A 20378-nucleotide genomic window follows, 5' to 3' on the forward strand; every position below is an offset into this window, starting at 1 on the left:
GTCCAGCCATGACTTCTTGTTTCACAGGAGTTTAAATATGAGGAAACACAAAGGCCAAATTTCCTTAATCATCCGTCACAATGAATAAAACCAAAGAATATAGTTCTGAAGTGCAGCAAAAAATTGTTGAGCATCACAAAATAGAAAGTGGATGTAAGAAAATAGCTAAAGAATTGAAAATCCCCATTTTGACCATCAGGGCAATAATTAAGAAGTTATAATCAACTAAAGATGTTACGAATCCTCCAGGAAGAGGACGCGTGTCTATATTGTCCTAAATGCACGGCGAGGAGGAAAGTTTGAGTGGCCAAAGACTCTTCAAGGATCACAGATGGAGAATTGCAGAGATTAGTTGAGTCTTGGGATCAGAAAGCCTAAAAAAAAATGATCAAACAACCCCTCCATCCCCACATGTTGTTTGCGAGGGTTTCAAGAAAAATGCTCCTCGCTCGTCCAAAAATAAACTCCAGCATATTCAGTGGTCAGACACGGCTGGATCTTCAAAAGGGACCAGATTCTGTGGTCAGAGAAAACGGAAAAAAAGGGGCTTTTTGGCAGCAAACCCAGCAGATGTGTTTGGTGCAAACAGGGATGAAGAGTACCCCATGCCTACGGTTAAATATACTGCTGGATCTTATATGTTGTGGACCTATTTATTTGCTGGAGGTCCTGCACATCTTGTTCAGATACATGGTATTATGGATAATAGCAAATACAAACAGATAAAAAATCTAAACCTGACGGCCTCTGCTAGAAATCTTATAATGGGCCGTAGTTGGATCTTCCATCAGGACAACGGTCCAAAACAAACATCAAAATCAACACAAAAATGGTTAACTGAGCACAAAATGAAGCTTCTGCTGACCGTCCCAGTCCCCTAAACTGAACCATATAGAAAATGAGTGGGGTGAAGAGAAGAAGCACCAACATGAACTTGTGAATCTGAAGGATCTGGAGAGATTCTGTATGGAGGAATGATCTCTGATCTCTGGTCAGGTGTTCTCCAAACTCATCAGGCATTATAGGAGAAGACTCAGAGCTGTTATCTTGGCAAAAGGAGGTTGCAAAAAGTATTTAATAACAGGGAGCCAACAATTATGGCCAGCGTGTTTTGGAGAAAAACATTTATTTCATAATGTGATTTACCCCCACTTTCAATTCTTTTACTTCAATGAAAGGTTAGATTTTTATGAATTTTTTGAATGAAAGATCAAAAGGATAAACAATGCAGATTTATTTTTTACAGCCATTTTTTATCATATTTACCAGGGGTGCCATCAATTTTGACCACCACTGTATATATATATATATATATATATATATATATATATATATATATATATATATATATATATAGTACCTATTTAAATGTCTATTTAAATCTCTGAAACCTCAAATAAACATTATGTGGTTGAAAACACCGAATTGAGATGTATAAAAAAAAGAACTGAGCGGGTTCGTCTCTCAGCGCCAGCCAATGCGCATGTTTGAATTTATCACTAACGCACTGAACATTAATCGAGGATTTGTTGTTTATCAAACTCAAATCGGCACTGCTCTGTGAACTAAGACCATTCACTGTTCGGTTGCCAAGCATGCTAATTGCTCTAGACTGGGTGGTCATAAAGTAATGGCTCATCTGTGTATATTGGTAACTCAAAAGGAACAGAGAGGGTGAAGATGAACTTCCAAAGGAAAAACCATGCTGCTTTTTAAAAATGTTTAATGGCTGTAAAACATTTTTATAGGCAAATACTGAGGTGGAATGGTTTGACTATAGGCTAATGTTAAAAGCCTTATGTGACAACGCCAAAATGCCTTGAGTAGACCAGAGACTTAATAAACAAACAGCTGCTAAATTAAGACACAACTTAAGAACTAGTCTGACAACTAACAATTAACTTGAAGTTAGTCATATTAACTTGTAAGACTAGCAGTGAAACCGGTCCCGCAGGATTCCATAACTAGCCCAAAAACAGGTGTAGTAAAAGTATATTTTACTTTCCTTTTTATTACCTCATACAGCACAACATCATCAGCACGGATCTCAGAGCTGCACTGGAGATTCCCTCTTTTCAGCTCAACACAAGGTGAATATTACACTTTATAAACCTGTATTGCAAATCAATCATTAACTAATTTTAAACTTGACTGAAAAAGATTTGGTTGTAGAAACAATTTTCTCTCAGAAATTGCAAGTCAATTTCACAATTAATTACAAAGAATCGGTAACACATTGAATTAAACATGAAAAACAGAAATAGTATTTTCTTGTAAAACATGCTCCGATAATCTTTGTTTTATTTACAACTTCAAAAATCATTTTTACAGCGTTCACAACTCTAAATTGAACCTTTATATTTTTATAACAGATAATACAAAGGCAGAAATGACAAGAAATGAACACATGGGAGAACATATATTGACCAGAACAGACTTAATTAATCTAATGGACAAGAGAGAAAGAGAAAAATGGCAAACAAAAAAGGATAACAAATTTCGATATAATGAACCAAAGACGCAGAGTCTATTCAGACAAAACAGCATTTATAGTGGCAAACCAAACTGTGAGTATTTATGATATTTAAGATCAAACATTGTTATGTATCTTTATTCATCAACAGTGTTTCATCTTCTCTGGCTCTTTCCTTCAAAAACTCTATAGGAAAAGCATCATTTACATTTACAGTTCATAAGTTTACACGTTACTATTTTGTCCTGTTCAGGAGTGTCGTGTTCATTTGCTGTGTATTTAAGCCCTGTGTTTAATCAGTTCGGTTGTCTGTTATCTTCATAACTAAGTTGGTTGTTCTGTTCATGTTTCTGGTTCGAGTTTTTTGTGAAGATTTGAGTTTATTTGTAAATTAAAGTAACTGCAAAGGATCTTGTAAAGGATCCTGCTAACTTTCTTTTCTACAGCATCCAGTGCACGTGACACTCATTTATGATGTATGAATGCTAAAATCTGATGTTTGTGTTTCTCATTCCCAGTTTCTGCAGAGTTTCAGAAGAGTCAGAGGTGAGAGATTTACACGATATACAGTTACAACTGTATAGAACCAGTGCCCAAATCTGATGTTATAATGATCTTTGTGTATGTTATATTTCAGAGAATGTTTTTTTCTTCTCTTTTTAGAAAGCAGAAATTCTATTTGCCTAAACGACAACATATTCTCCATCATGTTCAGTCACTGATTAAACAATGTATTGTCAAGAGAACTGGAGTGTTCTGTTCCAAACCTTTAGATTAAGATCTAAATTATAAGAAAAGATTGAACAAAAGTGTTGTATATTTCACAGTAATAAACTTCAGTGAACTCGACGTTTATCTATATACTTTTATTACAGCGTTCTCTCAACACTTCTTCATGGCATTTATATCCTACTAGGCAACTGGTACCTTAGTGACACCTACTGTTCATACATGTATTTCAATATACCACAAAAAGGCAGAAAATCAGAGATTTAGGAGATTCTGTAGGGACCATGAAGTCTTCATAAGGTGACAAAAACACAAACACATACTCAAGTGTGTGTGTGTTTACATCATCCTTTAAATATGACATACCTTGCATTATGTGTGTGGGTGAATATGGGTTCTGGGAACCATGTGTAACTGACAAATATGAAACCAGTCATGAATGAAATGTATATGTATAATAAATGTACAATAAAATTTGTGTATTGCTAATGTGATTGAAGCAAGAAATATGTTGACAATAAAGCAATTTATTAAATAAAGCAATTGACGCTTTTACTAATGCTTATTTAGAATAATAATTTTGTATGATTAAGATATTAGATATACCCTTAATCAATCACATGTACAATTTTAGTTGATCAATTATTATTACGCAGTTTAAATGAATAAATAAATGAAGTGTAACGACACTGACCGTCTGTCCGGTCAGATGTTCTGAAGTAGCGAATCATGATTGTTCTTCTCATGCTGACTAAATATGAACACTACACGTTCATATTCAGAAAGCCCTAATTGACTAGCTTTCTGACACAAGTCTCTACAAGCAGGCCCTGGTTAATGTTTTACCCGACCTAATGAAATCAACGAACAGGCCCCTGTTTGTTTCTCATACTATCACGTGCTGCGACCACAATTCCCTTACTGTGTCTAACGTTTGTTCTTTGTGTACTGAAGGAAAATTGCAAGACTTACCCCATTCAGTTGTTTTGGGACAACTAGGACTATCTTGCTTCTCTCAGCAAAATTATATGACGCCTCAGGCTGTCAAGTTAGTCTGCCCACAGAACTACCTTTGTTTTTGCCGAGTAACACATTCTCAAATAGCCCCCAACCCCTCACGTGGTATGCACCACGAGATGCAACAGATGCCGACCTCACAGATACACACACACATTGACATATATGGACTTCCACTAGTAAAATTTAATTTTACTAACTATTAAAAATGTACAAAGAGTGTTCCAGGTGATTTGCATGTTCACCAGTGTGATATTAGAATAGTTGTGTTTTTGAATTACAGTAATGTAATCTTTAAGTGCCTTTGTTCAACAAAAGAATGTATCTCTATGTTGCTATCTTTGTCAATATACGTCCTTAGTATTGTTTTGATCTCCTCTGCATGACGAAGAAGATTTTTGATAAGAGACTGTGATAAACGTTATGGTTCCATGCGTTTTTAATTCCCTGAGCATAATATCATACTTTGCCCCCTCGTGATTCCACACGAGGGTCGGGCTACATTAACACACAAGAAAATCTTCTGCTCGGAATGCTCTAAGAGGATTCGTCGACCACGAAAAAGGGGACGGTACACGGGACACTGATAAAAGCCTAAACCTTCAGTTTCCTCTCTCTCTTCTCCCTCCTCAAAAACTTTGGAAACCCAAGTCCGGACCGGCTTCGGCCTGCTTCTCTTTTCTTCTCTTTTATTTCTTTTTATGTTTTTCTATAGTCTAGTTTCGTTTTCCTATTCGCCTCTGTTCATTCACGAGCTGAATGAACTTAGCCTGAATCATTCCCGGCAACTTCACCTCAAAGAAAGAGACTCTTTGAACCTCCCGCGCTCGCGCTCGCATGGAAGACACAGCACGCGCGCACCGAAGCAAGCCCTGCTTTCTTAAAGAAACACACGCACGCTGCTCTTAGGACACACGCACGAACTCGGCGTTCTTCAGCAACAAAGAGAACCATTTTGCAAGATAAGTTTATTGAACTTTTAATGTGCATTAATATAATTATATAATATAATATAATTAATGCAACTGTAAAATGCAAAATATTAATCCTATTCATGATTAATTATTAAAATTCCCTATAGATCATTTGAGCTAATATTAATATTAATGTACAGCCCAGTGCGGTTACAGAAGTTAATATAAATACACTTTAGAATCAATAGATAAAGCTATAAAATGACTTCATGTGAGCTTAAAGCTACACTGTGTAGGAATATTTTAAGTTGATTTTTAGCAAAAAAACACATTATTTCAAAATTATACGTTCTCATTAATGTGTAATCACTTCAACCAACTAATTAAGTATTCTCGTAAGTGTATAATCTGCCATTTAGAATACATACGAGCGAGTTGCTCGAATGGCGGAAGCCATGTTGCGCATCCATCTTGAAAATACATTAGACAAAGAGGGACATACAAGCTTCGCCTTTCGCGTTTTGACACTCAGTGGCACTGTGACGAATGCGAGGGGGAGATTACTCGCGACTGCCGGCAGATTTGAAATAATACGGCCACCGAAGGAGTTAAAACGCCTTCGGAATGGGAGGGGCTAGAAAGTAATATTCAGTTGGTAGTCATATACAATTTCACCGCTAGATGGGAGTAAATCCTACACAGTGTAGCTTTAAATGTTCAATTATCTCTATAACTGTATAAATTAACTTCACAACTTTTACTTGCAAGTACAACAGTTGCTTTTAAAGCATTAATTCACATTTTTGTCGGTCTCATTACATCACTTTTGTCACCAACATCAAAATAAATCACCTTTTGTCACTCGGTCTCATTTCTTCATTTTACTTTCTATAGTTATCATTTAACTTTTATATTTATATTATATTTTTTAAACAGTAATACCAATATTCAATATCACAATGAGATTTAGTATGAATTTACTTCATATGAACTGTGAAAGTGTGTATTCCCAAAAGGCACTTGCTCCTTAAAACCATTGCTAAAAACAATTCACTCTTTTACCTCCATAGGAGTGGATTATTGATGGATACACAGAGATTCCGTGGCTTTCTATGCTTCTGGTCACGTGACTGGCAAGCGCAATCACAGAGTGAGCTTCAAATATACACTTAATGCTACCTATTAACTCATTAACATGAGCAAACAAACTTTTTAAGACCCCAAAACTATTAATACAACACTAGTTAGACATAATGACCACTTATCTCATTTCCCTCATGTTATAGTGAGCATACATCAAGACAAGCAAAACTTCATCAACTAAAACACATTTAACACTTTACATTGACCCTGCATGGTAGTAGTGCAATCGCTATAAATGCAAATATACATTCATACCAACACTGCATAAGATATAAATAAAATAAAATGATAAAATAATGCAATCATTTAACATATGACAATAAACATATTCAGAAAAGGGAAAAACACACAATTGTATACATACTTTGTGTGTATCACACACTGACAAAATAAGAAAAGCTCCAGTGGTCAATCTCTTACCTGACACAGTGAAATTGTAAGGTGTATGTGTGTGGAGTCTATGAATTTGTGGTAAGTAACGATTTATACCCCAGACAGTGTGTGATCAGATAAGCTGTCACTGCATTGATTGAGGGTTGGGTATTGCTGTAGCACAGGCTGACCTAAAGTGTCATATTAAAGCAATAAGCCCCGCAAAGCCGTGTTTTACTCCACTCCGCATCGTGCCTAACAACGCCCCTTAGCTGTTCTAAATCCACTGTAAAACACGGCTTCAAGGGGCTTATTGCTTTTATAAAATGGTTACTCCATAAAAATATACATTTTAATATTTATTTTATTCATAAAATAAACACCAGCAACAAAAAATATAACGTTATAATACATGTATTCCTCCGCCAAGCAATGTAGTTCCATGCTAAGCAACACATCACAAATGGCTGTTGCGCAGTAACACTAATGTAATGCGGTGACAATGTTTGTGGAGTAATTTACAACGGCTTCGAACGTGGCTTAAGCAATCAGAATCATGGACTGGAACTATCCGTGTAAATCTGTCATGGCCTTTTCTCTCTAGTAGACCTTCTCATTGCAGCTTCATCCCCCACACTTAAGCCAAATTTATACTTCTGCGTCGAACTCACGCCGTAGCTACGTCGTAGGCTGTGTGTAGCGCGCGTACCGTTCGGCGTACCCTGACGTGCACCTCTCCAAAAATGTAACAACACGTCAACTCCACGTGGATGCAAGCGCTGTGATTGGTCTGCTAGAACCGCTGCCTCGGGTTTCACACGCTCCCTATGCAGGTGTAATTGCACGTCAACGCGGACAACAACGCAGAAGTATAAATCAGCCTTTAGACTTTCAGCCTCTCTTGCTACTCCCTCCGGCTCAACACAAGCAGCTGTTTCTCTCTCCTCGTCCACATCATCCTCCACAGGTGGTACCAAGTATTTGGTTCTCTTTCTGGTGAATTTTTCCAGTATCCTTGATACTTCCCTTCTTTGTGTTTGATTGAACTCTTCTCTAACAGGTGCTCGCTCAGGTAGATGTCTATTCATCGGTTCTGTCCAGCTAACTGGGTTTCTCAGCCAGTATCCTCCTCCACTACTTTCCTCATCAGAGTTCATCATGTCACTGTCTCTGATGTTTTCTCTGTTGGGTGTCTGACCTCTTGTCTTTCAGGTCTGGTTGATGGGAATGCCGTCGTGGGCAAGTCATTCACCAGTAGATTCCGGTGCAGTGTCCTAGTTTTCTAATTGTCCCCATTTTCAGGGGAGACTACATAAACTGGGTTATCAGACACCTGCCCCTTCACCACATAAACCACCTTTTCCCAGTAGGATCATAACCTCCCTGGACCCCCTCATTATTCCATGGTTTCTGACGTGCACTCAGTCTCCCACTTTCAGTACCACCCCTCTCGCCTTTCGGTCATATTGAGCCTTCCCTCTCGCACTTGCCTGGCGACTGTTTCCTTCAGCAATCTTGTATGCCTTAGCCATCCGCGCCGCCCACTGATTTGCATATCCCTTTGGAGTGACTCCATCCGTTGCCTCCATCAGTCCGAAGATCAGGTCTACTGGAAGGTGGGGATGTCGTCCGTACAAAAGGTAAAAGGGAGAATATCCAGTGGACTCGTGCAGCGTACAGTTGTAAGCATGCACGATTTGAGGTAAGTGCTCTTTCCACTTTTCTTTTTCTTTGTCTGCCAGTGTCCTTAACATCTGTAGTAAACAGTTTCGCTAGTGAGGCGTGGCCTAAGCCAGCTCGCGCTATTTATTCAGTGTGTTTTGTAGCACTTATTAGAAAGAAGCATTCAAGCAACAGGAGGTGACAAGAACTGTAAGAGTTTTGTATCCTTTTCTCGTTTGATTTAAGTGCAGTTACTAGGAAACAGTGTTTGTTTACTGTGCTCACTAGAGATGCGCGGATGGGCTATTTCGTCCGCAACCGTATCACAAAACTCATCATCCGTCCGCCATCCATCCGCACCAACGTTTTTGACCAATTTTCAAAACCGCACCCGCCCGCCATCCGCTGAATGTAGGACACCAATTTTCTTTGTGAATGAATAATGTATCGTAAATAAATAAATGTTCTTCCTTAAAATACAGGGTGCATAAGTTTGGACACCCCTATGTTAAATTCCCATAGAGGCAGGCAGATTTTTATTTTTAAGTATTTTATTTTTTATTTTTTTTAGGATACTATGCATCCTGATAAAGTTCCCTTGGCCTTTGGAATTAAAATAGCCCCACATCATCACATAGCCTTCACCATACCTAGAGATTGGCATGGGGTACTTTCCATAAGATCATCTCTCAATGCAAATCAAACTAGCTATTAGGCTAACTGAAATAAAACCATGCCAATCTCTAGGTATGGTGAAGGCTATGTGATGATGTGGGGCTATTTTAATTCCAAAGGCCAAGGGAATTTTATCAGGATGCATAGTATCCTAAAAAAAAATATAAAAAAATACTTAAAAATAAAAATCTGCCTGCCTCTATGGGAATTTAACATAGGGGTGTCCAGACTTATGCACCCTGTATTTTAAGGAAGAACATTTATTTATTTACGATACATTATTCATTCACAAAGAAAATTGGTGTCCTTAAAGGTTGGATTTTTCCTAATTTTTTAAATTAAGGCATTAAGTTCAGTTTCCAAAAGATGATTTTTTATTCCTCTTTTTAGTCAACTTTAGTATGGGTGTCTAAACTTATGCATAGCACTGTAAGTAATAGAAGCCAATATGTTCAATTTAAAAACCATAACTCGGACTGTAAAACTGTTGTATGCGGAATTCCCCAGGGTTCTGTAATTGGCCCTAAACTTTTTATATTATTTATTAATTATATATTTGAGGCTTCCAAAGACATGATTTTTTTTTTTGTTTGCTGATGACACAACTGTGTTCTAGACCGGGACAGATTTAAATGAATTAATGGCCATTATTGTAAGGGAAATGACAGAATTAAAGAAATGGTTTGATTATAATTGTCATGATCCTGTTTCTCTTATCTTTATCTGTCTCCATCTGCTGGCCTTTTTCGGTCATTACTTCCCCGCTCTTTCTCTTTGATGCATTATCTCCCTTTCATCTATCTCAGCTGTTTCTCATTCTCTCATCACACACCTGTTTCCCATCTCCTGTCGTTTGTCTCTCTATTTCTAGTTCTCTCTTTCTCTTCTGCTCTGTCGGATTATTTCCTACCGTCACGTATGTACTGACCATTGAGTTTACTCAGCTAAAGAGTATTGTTTCTAGTCCTGTCTTAGTCCAGTCCTGTCTTGTCCGGTCTGTTCGTTACCTGCTTTATTACCTGATCTGTGCTGTGCCCAGCTGCCTGCCGTGGAGAGTCGCAGAGTGTCCGACGCCTCACCAGTTTCCCTGGTCTCGCTGTGCACCAGTTATCCGGACCTGCCTGTTGAACTACTCATAGTCACTATCTGTGATCTCCTTATTTACGAACTGCCTTTGTTAACCGGCCATTGTTGGCTTTGACTTATTTCTATTAAAGAGAACTGTTTACCTGCCATTACGCCTTTTGGATTCTCTCTGCATACCGTGACAGAATAATCCGACCACATGGATCCAGCTAATGAGCATCCTATCCAGGCCGCTGTGGAGATTCAGGGGGCCATGCTGGGTAAGCACGAGGAGGAACTCTCCGCTGCTCGCCTTGCCGTTGATACGTTGGCGTCCCAGATTAACGATCTCTCCAGACAGTTCCATCTTCTCCGCACGGACTCGTCCTCCAGCACTGCAGACGCTCCAGAGCCGCGTGTGAATAATCCCCCCTGTTATGCGGGTGAGCAAACAGAATGTATGGCATTTCTGACTCAATGTGAAGTTGTCTTCTCGCTTCAGCCCCTCACCTTTGCCAGAGAACGCTCTCGTATCGCCTACATCATCTCTCTTCTCAAAGGACGAGCTCGAGAGTGGGGTACGGCCGTGTGGAACGCTAATTCAGACTGCCTTGATCACTATACCCTTTTTAAAGAAGAGATGTTAAGGGTTTTTGACCGTTCTGTCCATGGTCCTGAAGCATCCCGTTTGTTGTCCACTCTCCGTCAGGGAAGAAGGACGGTTGCGGATTTTTCTGTGGAATTCCGCACTCTCTCCACCTCCTGTGGATGGAATGAGCCTGCGCTTGTGGCGCGTTTCATCGAGGGACTCAACGCCGAGATCAAGGATGAAGTCCTGGCTCGTGAAGTCCCATCTCGTCTCGATCCTCTAATTGATCAGGCTCTGCGAGTGGAGAAACGCTTCGAACTTCGACGACGCGCTCGCAACATGCAACCTTCATCCTTTACTCCACCGCTGGCCACCTCCTCTGCCGCCCCTCTCACTGATCCGGAGCCCATGCAGCTGGGCGGGATTCGAATTTCAGCTGCCGAACGCCAGCGCCGCATCATGAATCGACTCTGCCTATATTGCGGTTCTGACACTCACTTCGTTAACACCTGTCAGGTAAAAGCCAAAGCTCACCAGTAGAGAGAGGGTTACTGGTGAGCGCTTCCTCTCTACACCCTCCGCCGCCTTCACGGACTACTTTTTCTGTTCACCTCCGCTGGCCCTGCTCTTCCGCCTCTTGTCATGCCCTGATTGACTCTGGTTCCGAAGGTAATTTTTTGGACGAGACCTGGGCTCTCTCACATGGAATTCCTCTTGTCGATCTCAAGGATCCCACCACTGTCTTTGCTCTGGATAGACGGATCCTTGCCAGGGTTTCCCGTGCCACAGTTCCATTAACTCTCACCGTTTCCGGTAACCACCGTGAGACTATTTCTTTTTTAATTTTTCATTCCCCTAATACCCCTGTAGTTTTGGGCCATCCGTGGCTTGTAGAGCATAACCCTCAGATTAACTGGCCTAGGGGTACTATCCTCTCATGGAATCTTTCTTGTCATGTTAAGTGTTTGATGTCTGCTGTTTCTCCTGTGTCTTCTGTTTCTGTTTTCCAGGAGGAACCAGGTGATTTGTCAGGGGTTCCCGAGGAGTACTTCGATTTGCGAGCGGTCTTCAGTCGTTCCCGGGCCGCTTCTCTTCCTCCGCACCGTCCCTACGATTGTGGCATTGAACTTCACCCGGGTACTACCCCCCCTCGGGGAAGACTTTACTCTCTCTCCGCTCCGGAGCGTAAGGCTTTAGAGAAGTATCTTTCCGAGTCACTCGATGCTGGTACTATAGTCTCCTCCTCCTCTCCTGCCGGTGCGGGGTTTTTTTTTGTGAAGAAAAAGGATGGCTCTTTGCGTCCCTGCATTGATTACAGAGGTTTAAATGACATAACTGTTAAGAACCGTTACCCCTTACCACTTATGTCATCCGCTTTTGAGATCCTGCAGGGAGCCCAGTTCTTCACAAAATTAGACCTCCGCAATGCTTATCACCTTGTTCGCATTAAGGAAGGAGACGAGTGGAAGACCGCCTTTAATACTCCCCTCGGTCACTTCGAATATCGGGTTTTACCTTTCGGGCTGGTCAACGCCCCCGCCGTCTTTCAAGCCTTGGTCAACGACGTTCTCAGGGACATGCTTAATGTCTTTGTTTTCGTTTATCTCGATGATATCTTAATTTTTTCCCCCTCTCTCCAAGTTCATGTGCAACACGTTCGTCAGGTCCTTCAACGCCTTCTGGAGAACAAATTGTTCGTCAAAGCCGAGAAATGTTCGTTTCATGTCCAGTCGGTCTCTTTTCTCGGCTCCGTTATTTCTGCCCAGGGTATTAGTATGGACCCCGCTAAGGTCTGCGCTGTCATGGAATGGCCCACGCCCGACTCTCGTGTCTCGCTTCAGCGTTTCTTAGGCTTCGCCAATTTTTATCGACGTTTTATTTTAAACTTTAGTCAAGTGGTCGCTCCTCTCACCGCACTTACTTCTATCAAGACCCGTTTTGTTTGGAGTGACGCTGCGCAGACTGCTTTTGATCGCCTTAAATCTCTGTTCTCTTCCGCACCCATTCTCATCTCTCCTGACGTTTCTAGACAGTTTATTGTGGAGGTCGACGCCTCAGAGGTGGGTGTGGGAGCCGTCCTCTCCCAGCGGTCCCCCACGGATGAGAGGGTCCATCCTTGCGCGTATTTTTCACACCGCCTATCTCCATCCGAGCGCAACTACGATGTGGGAAATCGCGAGCTTCTTGCTATTCGTCTTGCGTTGGGTGAGTGGCGTCACTGGCTGGAGGGGTCTTCGGTCCCGTTCATAGTCTGGACTGACCACCGTAACCTTGAATATATTCGCTCTGCTAAGAGACTTAATGCGCGTCAGGCCCGTTGGTCTCTCTTTTTTACTCGTTTCGATTTCACTATCTCCTATCGTCCTGGCTCCAAGAATCAGAAACCCGACGCTCTCTCTCGCCAGTTTGCTTCCCCCGAAGTCGAACCCACGGATGAGAGGATTATTCCTCAAGGATTAGTGGTGGGTGCGGCCGTCTGGGGAATTGAACGTGTCGTTAAACGCGCCCTGTCTCACTCTATCACGCCTCGCCATTGCCCCAAAGGGTTACTTTTTGTTCCTCCTTCTGCTCGTCGCGCTGTCCTCCAGTGGGGCCACTCCTCCAAGTTCTTCGGTCATCCGGGTGTTAGAGGTACTATTGCCTCTGTTTCGCAAAGGTTCTGGTGGCCTTCTCGGGAACGAGATATTCGTCGTTTTATTGCATCCTGTTCTGTCTGCGCTCAAACTAAGATCAGCAACAGACCTCCTGCAGGTCTTCTTAGACCTCTACCTGTCCCGTCGCGTCCTTGGGCACAGATAGCGCTCGATTTTATTACAGGACTTCCTTCTTCGGGAGGAAATACTGTAATCCTTACGGTTGTTGATCGCTTTTCTAAGGCGGCTCGTTTTGTTCCGCTTCCAAAACTTCCCTCCGCGAAAGAGACTGCTCAGATTGTTGTCGATCATGTATTCAAAATACACGGTCTTCCCGAAAGTATCGTATCAGATAGAGGTCCACAATTCTCCTCCCTTTTTTGGAAGGAATTTTGTCGCCTCATCGGAGCCTCTGCCAGTCTCTCCTCCGGTTTCCACCCGCAAACCAACGGTCAGGCAGAACGCGCTAACCAGACCATAGGACGCATTTTACGCAGTCTCGCGTTTCGCAATCCCGCTTCATGGTTCGAGCAACTCCCGTGGGCTGAATATGCCCATAATTCCGCCCCCTCGTCTGCCACCGGGCTGTCGCCGTTTCAATGCTGTCTGGGTTACCAACCTCCCCTTATTTCTTCCTCTATCACCGAGTCTAATGTTCCATCAGTCAAAACCTTCATACAACGTTGCAAACGAACTTGGAGAGCGGTGAGGTCTGCCCTTTTTAAGTCTCGTTCTATCACTCGCCGAGCCGCTAACAAGCACCGTGTTAAAAGTCCTCGTTATGTCCGCGGTCAAAGAGTGTGGCTTTCCACTCTCAATCTCCCGCTCCAATTCTCTTCTCGAAAACTGGCTCCCAAATTTATTGGACCGTACCGCGTTATCAAGGTCCTTAGTCCTGTCTCTGTTAAACTCAGATTACCATCTAATCTTCGTCGTGTCCATCCGGTATTTCACGTCTCCTGTCTCAAGCCCGTAGTTCACCCTCCACCCCGTCCTGTCTCTACCCCCATCCGCGTCGAGGGCTCCCCTGTCTACCGAGTCCGCAGGCTCCTCGATGTTCGTCCTCGTGGTCGTGGTCACCAGTTTCTCGTTGACTGGGAGGGGTACGGTCCGGAGGAGAGGAGTTGGATCCCTGCCCGGGACGTCCTGGACCGCTCGCTCATTGACGACTTTTACCGCTCCCGCCAGTCTTCCTCCTCTGGTGCGCCAGGGGGCGCACTTTGAGGGGGGGGTACTGTCATGATCCTGTTTCTCTTATCTTTATCTGTCTCCATCTGCTGGCCTTTTTCGGTCATTACTTCCCCGCTCTTTCTCTTTGATGCATTATCTCCCTTTCATCTATCTCAGCTGTTTCTCATTCTCTCATCACACACCTGTTTCCCATCTCCTGTCGTTTGTCTCTCTATTTCTAGTTCTCTCTTTCTCTTCTGCTCTGTCGGATTATTTCCTACCGTCACGTATGTACTGACCATTGAGTTTACTCAGCTAAAGAGTATTGTTTCTAGTCCTGTCTTAGTCCAGTCCTGTCTTGTCCGGTCTGTTCGTTACCTGCTTTATTACCTGATCTGTGCTGTGCCCAGCTGCCTGCCGTGGAGAGTCGCAGAGTGTCCGACGCCTCACCAGTTTCCCTGGTCTCGCTGTGCACCAGTTATCCGGACCTGCCTGTTGAACTACTCATAGTCACTATCTGTGATCTCCTTATTTACGAACTGCCTTTGTTAACCGGCCATTGTTGGCTTTGACTTATTTCTATTAAAGAGAACTGTTTACCTGCCATTACGCCTTTTGGATTCTCTCTGCATACCGTGACAATAATAAATCGTTTTTAAATTGGGATAAGACAAATTATACGTTTTTTGGAAATAAGGGAAAACATGACATGTACAAAATTAGTTATTGAGGATGTAAATATTGAATGTGTTTCAGAAATCTCATTTTTGGGGGTTATCCTAGACAGCAAACTTAGCTGGAAGCCTCATATCGATCATATCAAAGGTAAAGTTAGTAAAAATATTGGTATTCTTTATAACGTTAAACACACATTGGATGAAGCTTCATTACAGCTTCTATACTTAACCTTAATTGTTCCATATTTAACATACTGTACCGAAGTGTGGGGTAATGCATGCACCAGTTATACAGAAAGGCTGTTCTTACTTCAGAAGAAAGCGATAAGAAGACTTACAAAGGTTTACGAGACCACACAAACAAACTGTTTATAAAATTGCAGACCTTGAAATTTAGAGAGTTGGTCAAATTTAAAATACTACAAATTATGTGGAGAGTGAAAAATAATTTGGTGCCAATACATATCCAAAACAAATTCAAGCTAATCACAGACAGTAACAACAGAAGAAAAGGCAATTTTTGTGTACCATATTCACGCACCTCACAAAAACAAAAAGGGTTTCTTGTAATTGGGATCAGTTTATGGAACGCTTTGGACATTGTTCAAAAATCATGTAACACGATTGTTCACTTCAATAAAATGTATTAAAAAAAAATGTACTTGGAAAATACGAAGGCAGTGAAGCATAAGAACCAATGTTTGACAAATTTGAAACTGTCAATTATTTAGATGTGAAGTAATATTGTACCTCGACATAGGGAAAAATAAATAATAAATAAAAAAAACCCTGCGAGCCATCTGTTTTGTGCCAGCTCAGATTATTGAAAAAAGGGGCATGAAATTATAAGACTATGTCTTCCTCATGCTCCTATTCAACATTGAATGTTATTATTTTGTTGTTGATGTGATTATTATTGTGTCTGTAATAACATCATGACTGAATAAAGAACTTGATAATTCTTTATTATACATTTTTAAGGCCAGACAAGTCTGTTGAGGGTTGGTTTGTAGAGAATGACTGCACGCCTGCGCACATATATATTCAAACGCGTATACCTATAGAGTAAACACGTGATGCGCATGTGCGCGCCGTCTGCGTTTTCAGGGGTTTGCGTTTTTGAGGTTTGTGCAGAGATAACCTTTTTTTCTAAAATGTTCAAGGCTTGCACCTTGGAACCTGTTTCAAGGTTTGCGTTCTCAAGCACCAAACACTGTTGTTGTGCGAATGACCAGCCGGAAGACATTGGGTTTTCTGTTATGGTGTCGTGTAAGCGGTTAATAACTAATGATCTGTGCAACGGAAGTGAATCAATCAAAACTAACTTTAGCTGGACAATAACTTTATTCTAGAGCTGCTGTAAAGCCAAAACAATCTCTGTTACTGTAATCTCCTATTATCACTGTAAAGCTGCTTTGAAACAATCCATATTGTTAAAAGCGCTGTATAAATGAAGGCGACTTGACTTAACATTACATATTTTCAGCGCTTTTTTGTTTGTTTCAAAAGATTTACATATCATTTAAAGTCATTTTTAAAATGTGAAAAATTTGGTTTGCATTGAGCCCACTTCTTTTTATGTATATGGTATTTTCCAAACAAAATAAATAACTGTATAATATGTTGTTTTTTACATTGCAAATTGTCGTTCTGTGTATAAAAAAGCACATCAAATAGGGTAGACTGAGTACAGTTGAGACACTTTTTGCGTTTTGATATTTCAAACAAAAATAGATACTGAAAAGAAGTGAATTTCCACATGACATTTCATTATCTTGTAGACTAAGATATTAGCAATACATAATACCCACAAGTAGTTTATATTTTCCACAATTAGCTCATAAAAATAAGGTGCTTTTTGTCTCAACTTTGTCTCAACTGTACCCATGATGTAACTAACCGTTCATTGTAAATATAAAAAAGAAAGACAAAGAAAGACAATAACAATTGGGCAACATTTTTGTTTATTCATCCATTTATATTCATTCATTTTATTTAAATTAGCACTGGTTAAAATGTATAACAAGATATGAAATAATATTTATTAATAATACACAGTTTAAATATCACAAATATCAAAATTTATTTTCATTTGCGTCCTATGCTGGCTAATTACGACGTTTAACCTGTTATCATAACACTGAACAACTAAACAGTGTGTGACCTATAGAGCTCTATTGGGGGTACAGTAGATACACGTGTGTCTCCACTGGCCACCTCGCACATTTCTCTAGATTTTGCAGTTACCTTGCATGACACAATACCATGAAACATGCCAGTTTTTAGGGCACGGAATAACGTTTGTGGTGATACCAGTTACGTTTAACAGACACATAAGGATAATAAGCTACAGCAGTGGTTCCCAAACCTGTCCTGAAGGACCCCCAACACTGCACGTTTTCTTTGTCTCCCTACTCAAACACACCTGATTCAACTCATCAGCTCATTAACCCATGTGATAATGAGCTGATGAGTTGAATCAGGTGTGTTTGATTAGGGAGACAAAGAAAACGTGCAGTGTTGGGGGTCCTTCAGGACAGGTTTGGGAACCACTGAGCTACAGTATTCATTGTGGAGAGTTCATGGTGAAGTGAACGTCATACCTAAAAAAAAAAAAAACACTTTCCCCGATATCTTCGGATCGGAGATGCGTCCGTTGTTCAAATTTCCCACGATCAAAGAGGACACTAATACGCATGTGCACAGCAAAAATCACAACTTGTGCTTGCTGCGAACGCAAGTTATTTAAGGTGTCTCAACTGTACACATGTCTCTCAACTGTACACATCTCAACTGTAGGCCTACACGTCTCAACTGTACACATGTCTCAACTGTACACGTCTCAACTGTACACATGTCTCAACTGTACACGTCTCAACTGTACACATACCCTACACCAGTGGTTCTCAAAGTGTGGGGAATAGAGACGTGGCAGGTGGGGCGCGCCAAACGGGAGGAATTTTTTTCTTTTTATGCCTTTATATCTTTATCCAAACATCCCAACTGTTCCGGGAGTCTCCCGCATATTGATAGCGGCTCCTTGACGCCCGCAAATGAGATCCAATCTCCCGGAATCGCGCACTTGAGTGTGGCTCATAAACTGTGGTCTGACTCATGGGGGGGCGGCGCCCTAGCGCCGTCTATTGGCCAGCCGCCCCTGATATTAATATGCCGATGTCACGTCAATCATTATTTTGGGGGTGGGGAGGGGAATTCCTGTAATACTTGGTGTCGCCCCCGGGGGTGATCGTTCTAGTAAGCGGCAACACACAGCTATAAGGACGGTTTGCTCTCACGCGCTGTATTTATAGTCACACAAACATGCGCGTGCAGTCACTCTCTAGTCATTAAATAAGTAAATACATACATAAATCATACATACAAATTGTCAGTATTTGTGTGTTTGAGATATTAAATACATCCAGTATATGTGAAAAATATGAAAGAAATTCAAAATATCTGCTTTTTCTACACATCCCCCACGTCTCATCAGCTCTGGGGCGCTGGGAGAAAGCGCCCCAGGAAGGCGGGTCTGTGAAGCAGCTTAGCCAATTGCTGATTTAAGATATACATGTTTGACATAAACTGTAGCCAATCAGCGAGCTCAAATCTAGTCAGCTATGGGCGCTTCTGTTTAGCGCCCCAAGCTGCGCGTGCCCGAGCCGAGGCGCGCACATCTCTATCAGACAGCGTCTATCGGCCTGGCTAGCTGGATGCGGTCATGCTAATGCCTTGTTTTGCTTTCCGTGATTACTTTTTAAAACAACAGCGACAGATCCAGCATGGACAGTTACCGGAGTGAGGGACCTGTCTGAGAAAGTAACTAAACTGTTTGAGTTAAATTTCAGATGCAAATGGAAAGTTTGTGCAGTTTTTTTGTTTTTGTGTAAGAATGCCTCCGTCTTGTAATATGGCATTAAATAATTACTGACGTTTTGACAGAGCACTGGTATCATGCAGTTTGTGTTAAATTGTGTTTGGGTGGTTAATACTAATAATTATTTGTAATACTATTATTATTATTTTTCGGTTTAAAAAGATATGTAAAGGCAGTGGTTCTCAAACTGGGTTTGTGGTGGTTCTCAAACCGTGAGGTGACAGAAGGGGGTGCGGGAACAAAATGCTGAATTTTGCCGTTCCTTTAATACTACCTCATCTTAAAATACGATTTAAACAGCGATTTAAACTCTCAGGTTAAATGCTGTAAATACATGAAATCCGATCAAATTACCTCATCTTTTGCGGTCAAAAATGACAGGTCTTGAGCAGATTGCTGCCTCAGCAAATCGCGCTATACTGCCGTTCTCGACAATGTTTGTAAAAGTAGGGATTTAGCACTTACTAGCATGAAGAACAAATATAGACACAGGCTGTGCATGAAGATCGATATAAAGAATCAAACTCTCTTCGATACAAACACATACCCTGTGTGAGTTCCTGTGTTTAATGTTGATCACATTATATGAAGATCCACACGATTGCAAATGTCACATTGATTTTATACAACAGTTCAACAAACGAAATATTAATATTAAGTGATGTTCATTTTCAACACAGTTGTCAGTATTTTTACAATAAAATAATTGCTCCAAGTAACGAAAGCCACAGCAGAACTGCAGCACAGCAGTTTGTGAACGAATCTGCGGCTTTGAACGAATCTTTAGAGTCAATGATTCAATGATTAATTCACAAATACAGCCACTTGCTTCATTTCTGAATGATTCAATGACTCACCACCTACTGGCGTTTTTAATTTAATATTTAAAAGCATCATTTCGTTTTTACCATCATTGCATATTTATCTATTTAACTTTTTTTTTTTTAAGCATTATTTATGTTATAAAGGTATTTGTAAAGGCAAAAATGCAGTAAGAGTTGAAAAAATCGATTTAAGGAGGCAAATATTGTCCCTTACTGAAAAAGGTGTGACTGAAGAGTGTGGGTACGCAGAAGGATATTAAGCCTCTTGGGGTACAACTAAAAAGTTTGAGAACCACTGGGACTGGGTTAAGGAATAGAACAAAATAAACATCAAAGCACAATACACATACCAAGGGCAGAAAGTAGGCCTAATAGCCTATTCCCATGGTTTGAATATGACACAGCCCCACCTAAGATATTTTTCACCAGCCGCCACTGATTAATATTAGCGGAACAAACTTTCGCGCCCATAGATATATGTGTAGCTATATCTATGTTTCGCGCCGATGGGTAGCAGGCTAGTGTGGGCAATAAATAAATTGTGCAATGCAAAACAGG

General features: G+C 41.0%; 1 long non-coding RNA gene across 1 annotated transcript; it reads left to right on the forward strand.

Moving 5' to 3' along the window:
* The first annotated feature begins 1999 nt into the window (after positions 1-1999).
* On the forward strand, positions 2000-3734 carry LOC311077280. The gene is made up of 4 exons (XR_014604849.1): positions 2000-2090; positions 2373-2567; positions 2992-3019; positions 3137-3734. It is a non-coding gene; the product is annotated as an uncharacterized lncRNA (long non-coding RNA).
* Positions 3735-20378: the final 16644 nt, after the last annotated feature.

This window comes from Abramis brama (assembly GCF_963993115.1).
Source record: "Abramis brama genome assembly, contig: SCAFFOLD_47, whole genome shotgun sequence".
Lineage (NCBI taxonomy): Eukaryota > Metazoa > Chordata > Actinopteri > Cypriniformes > Leuciscidae > Abramis > Abramis brama.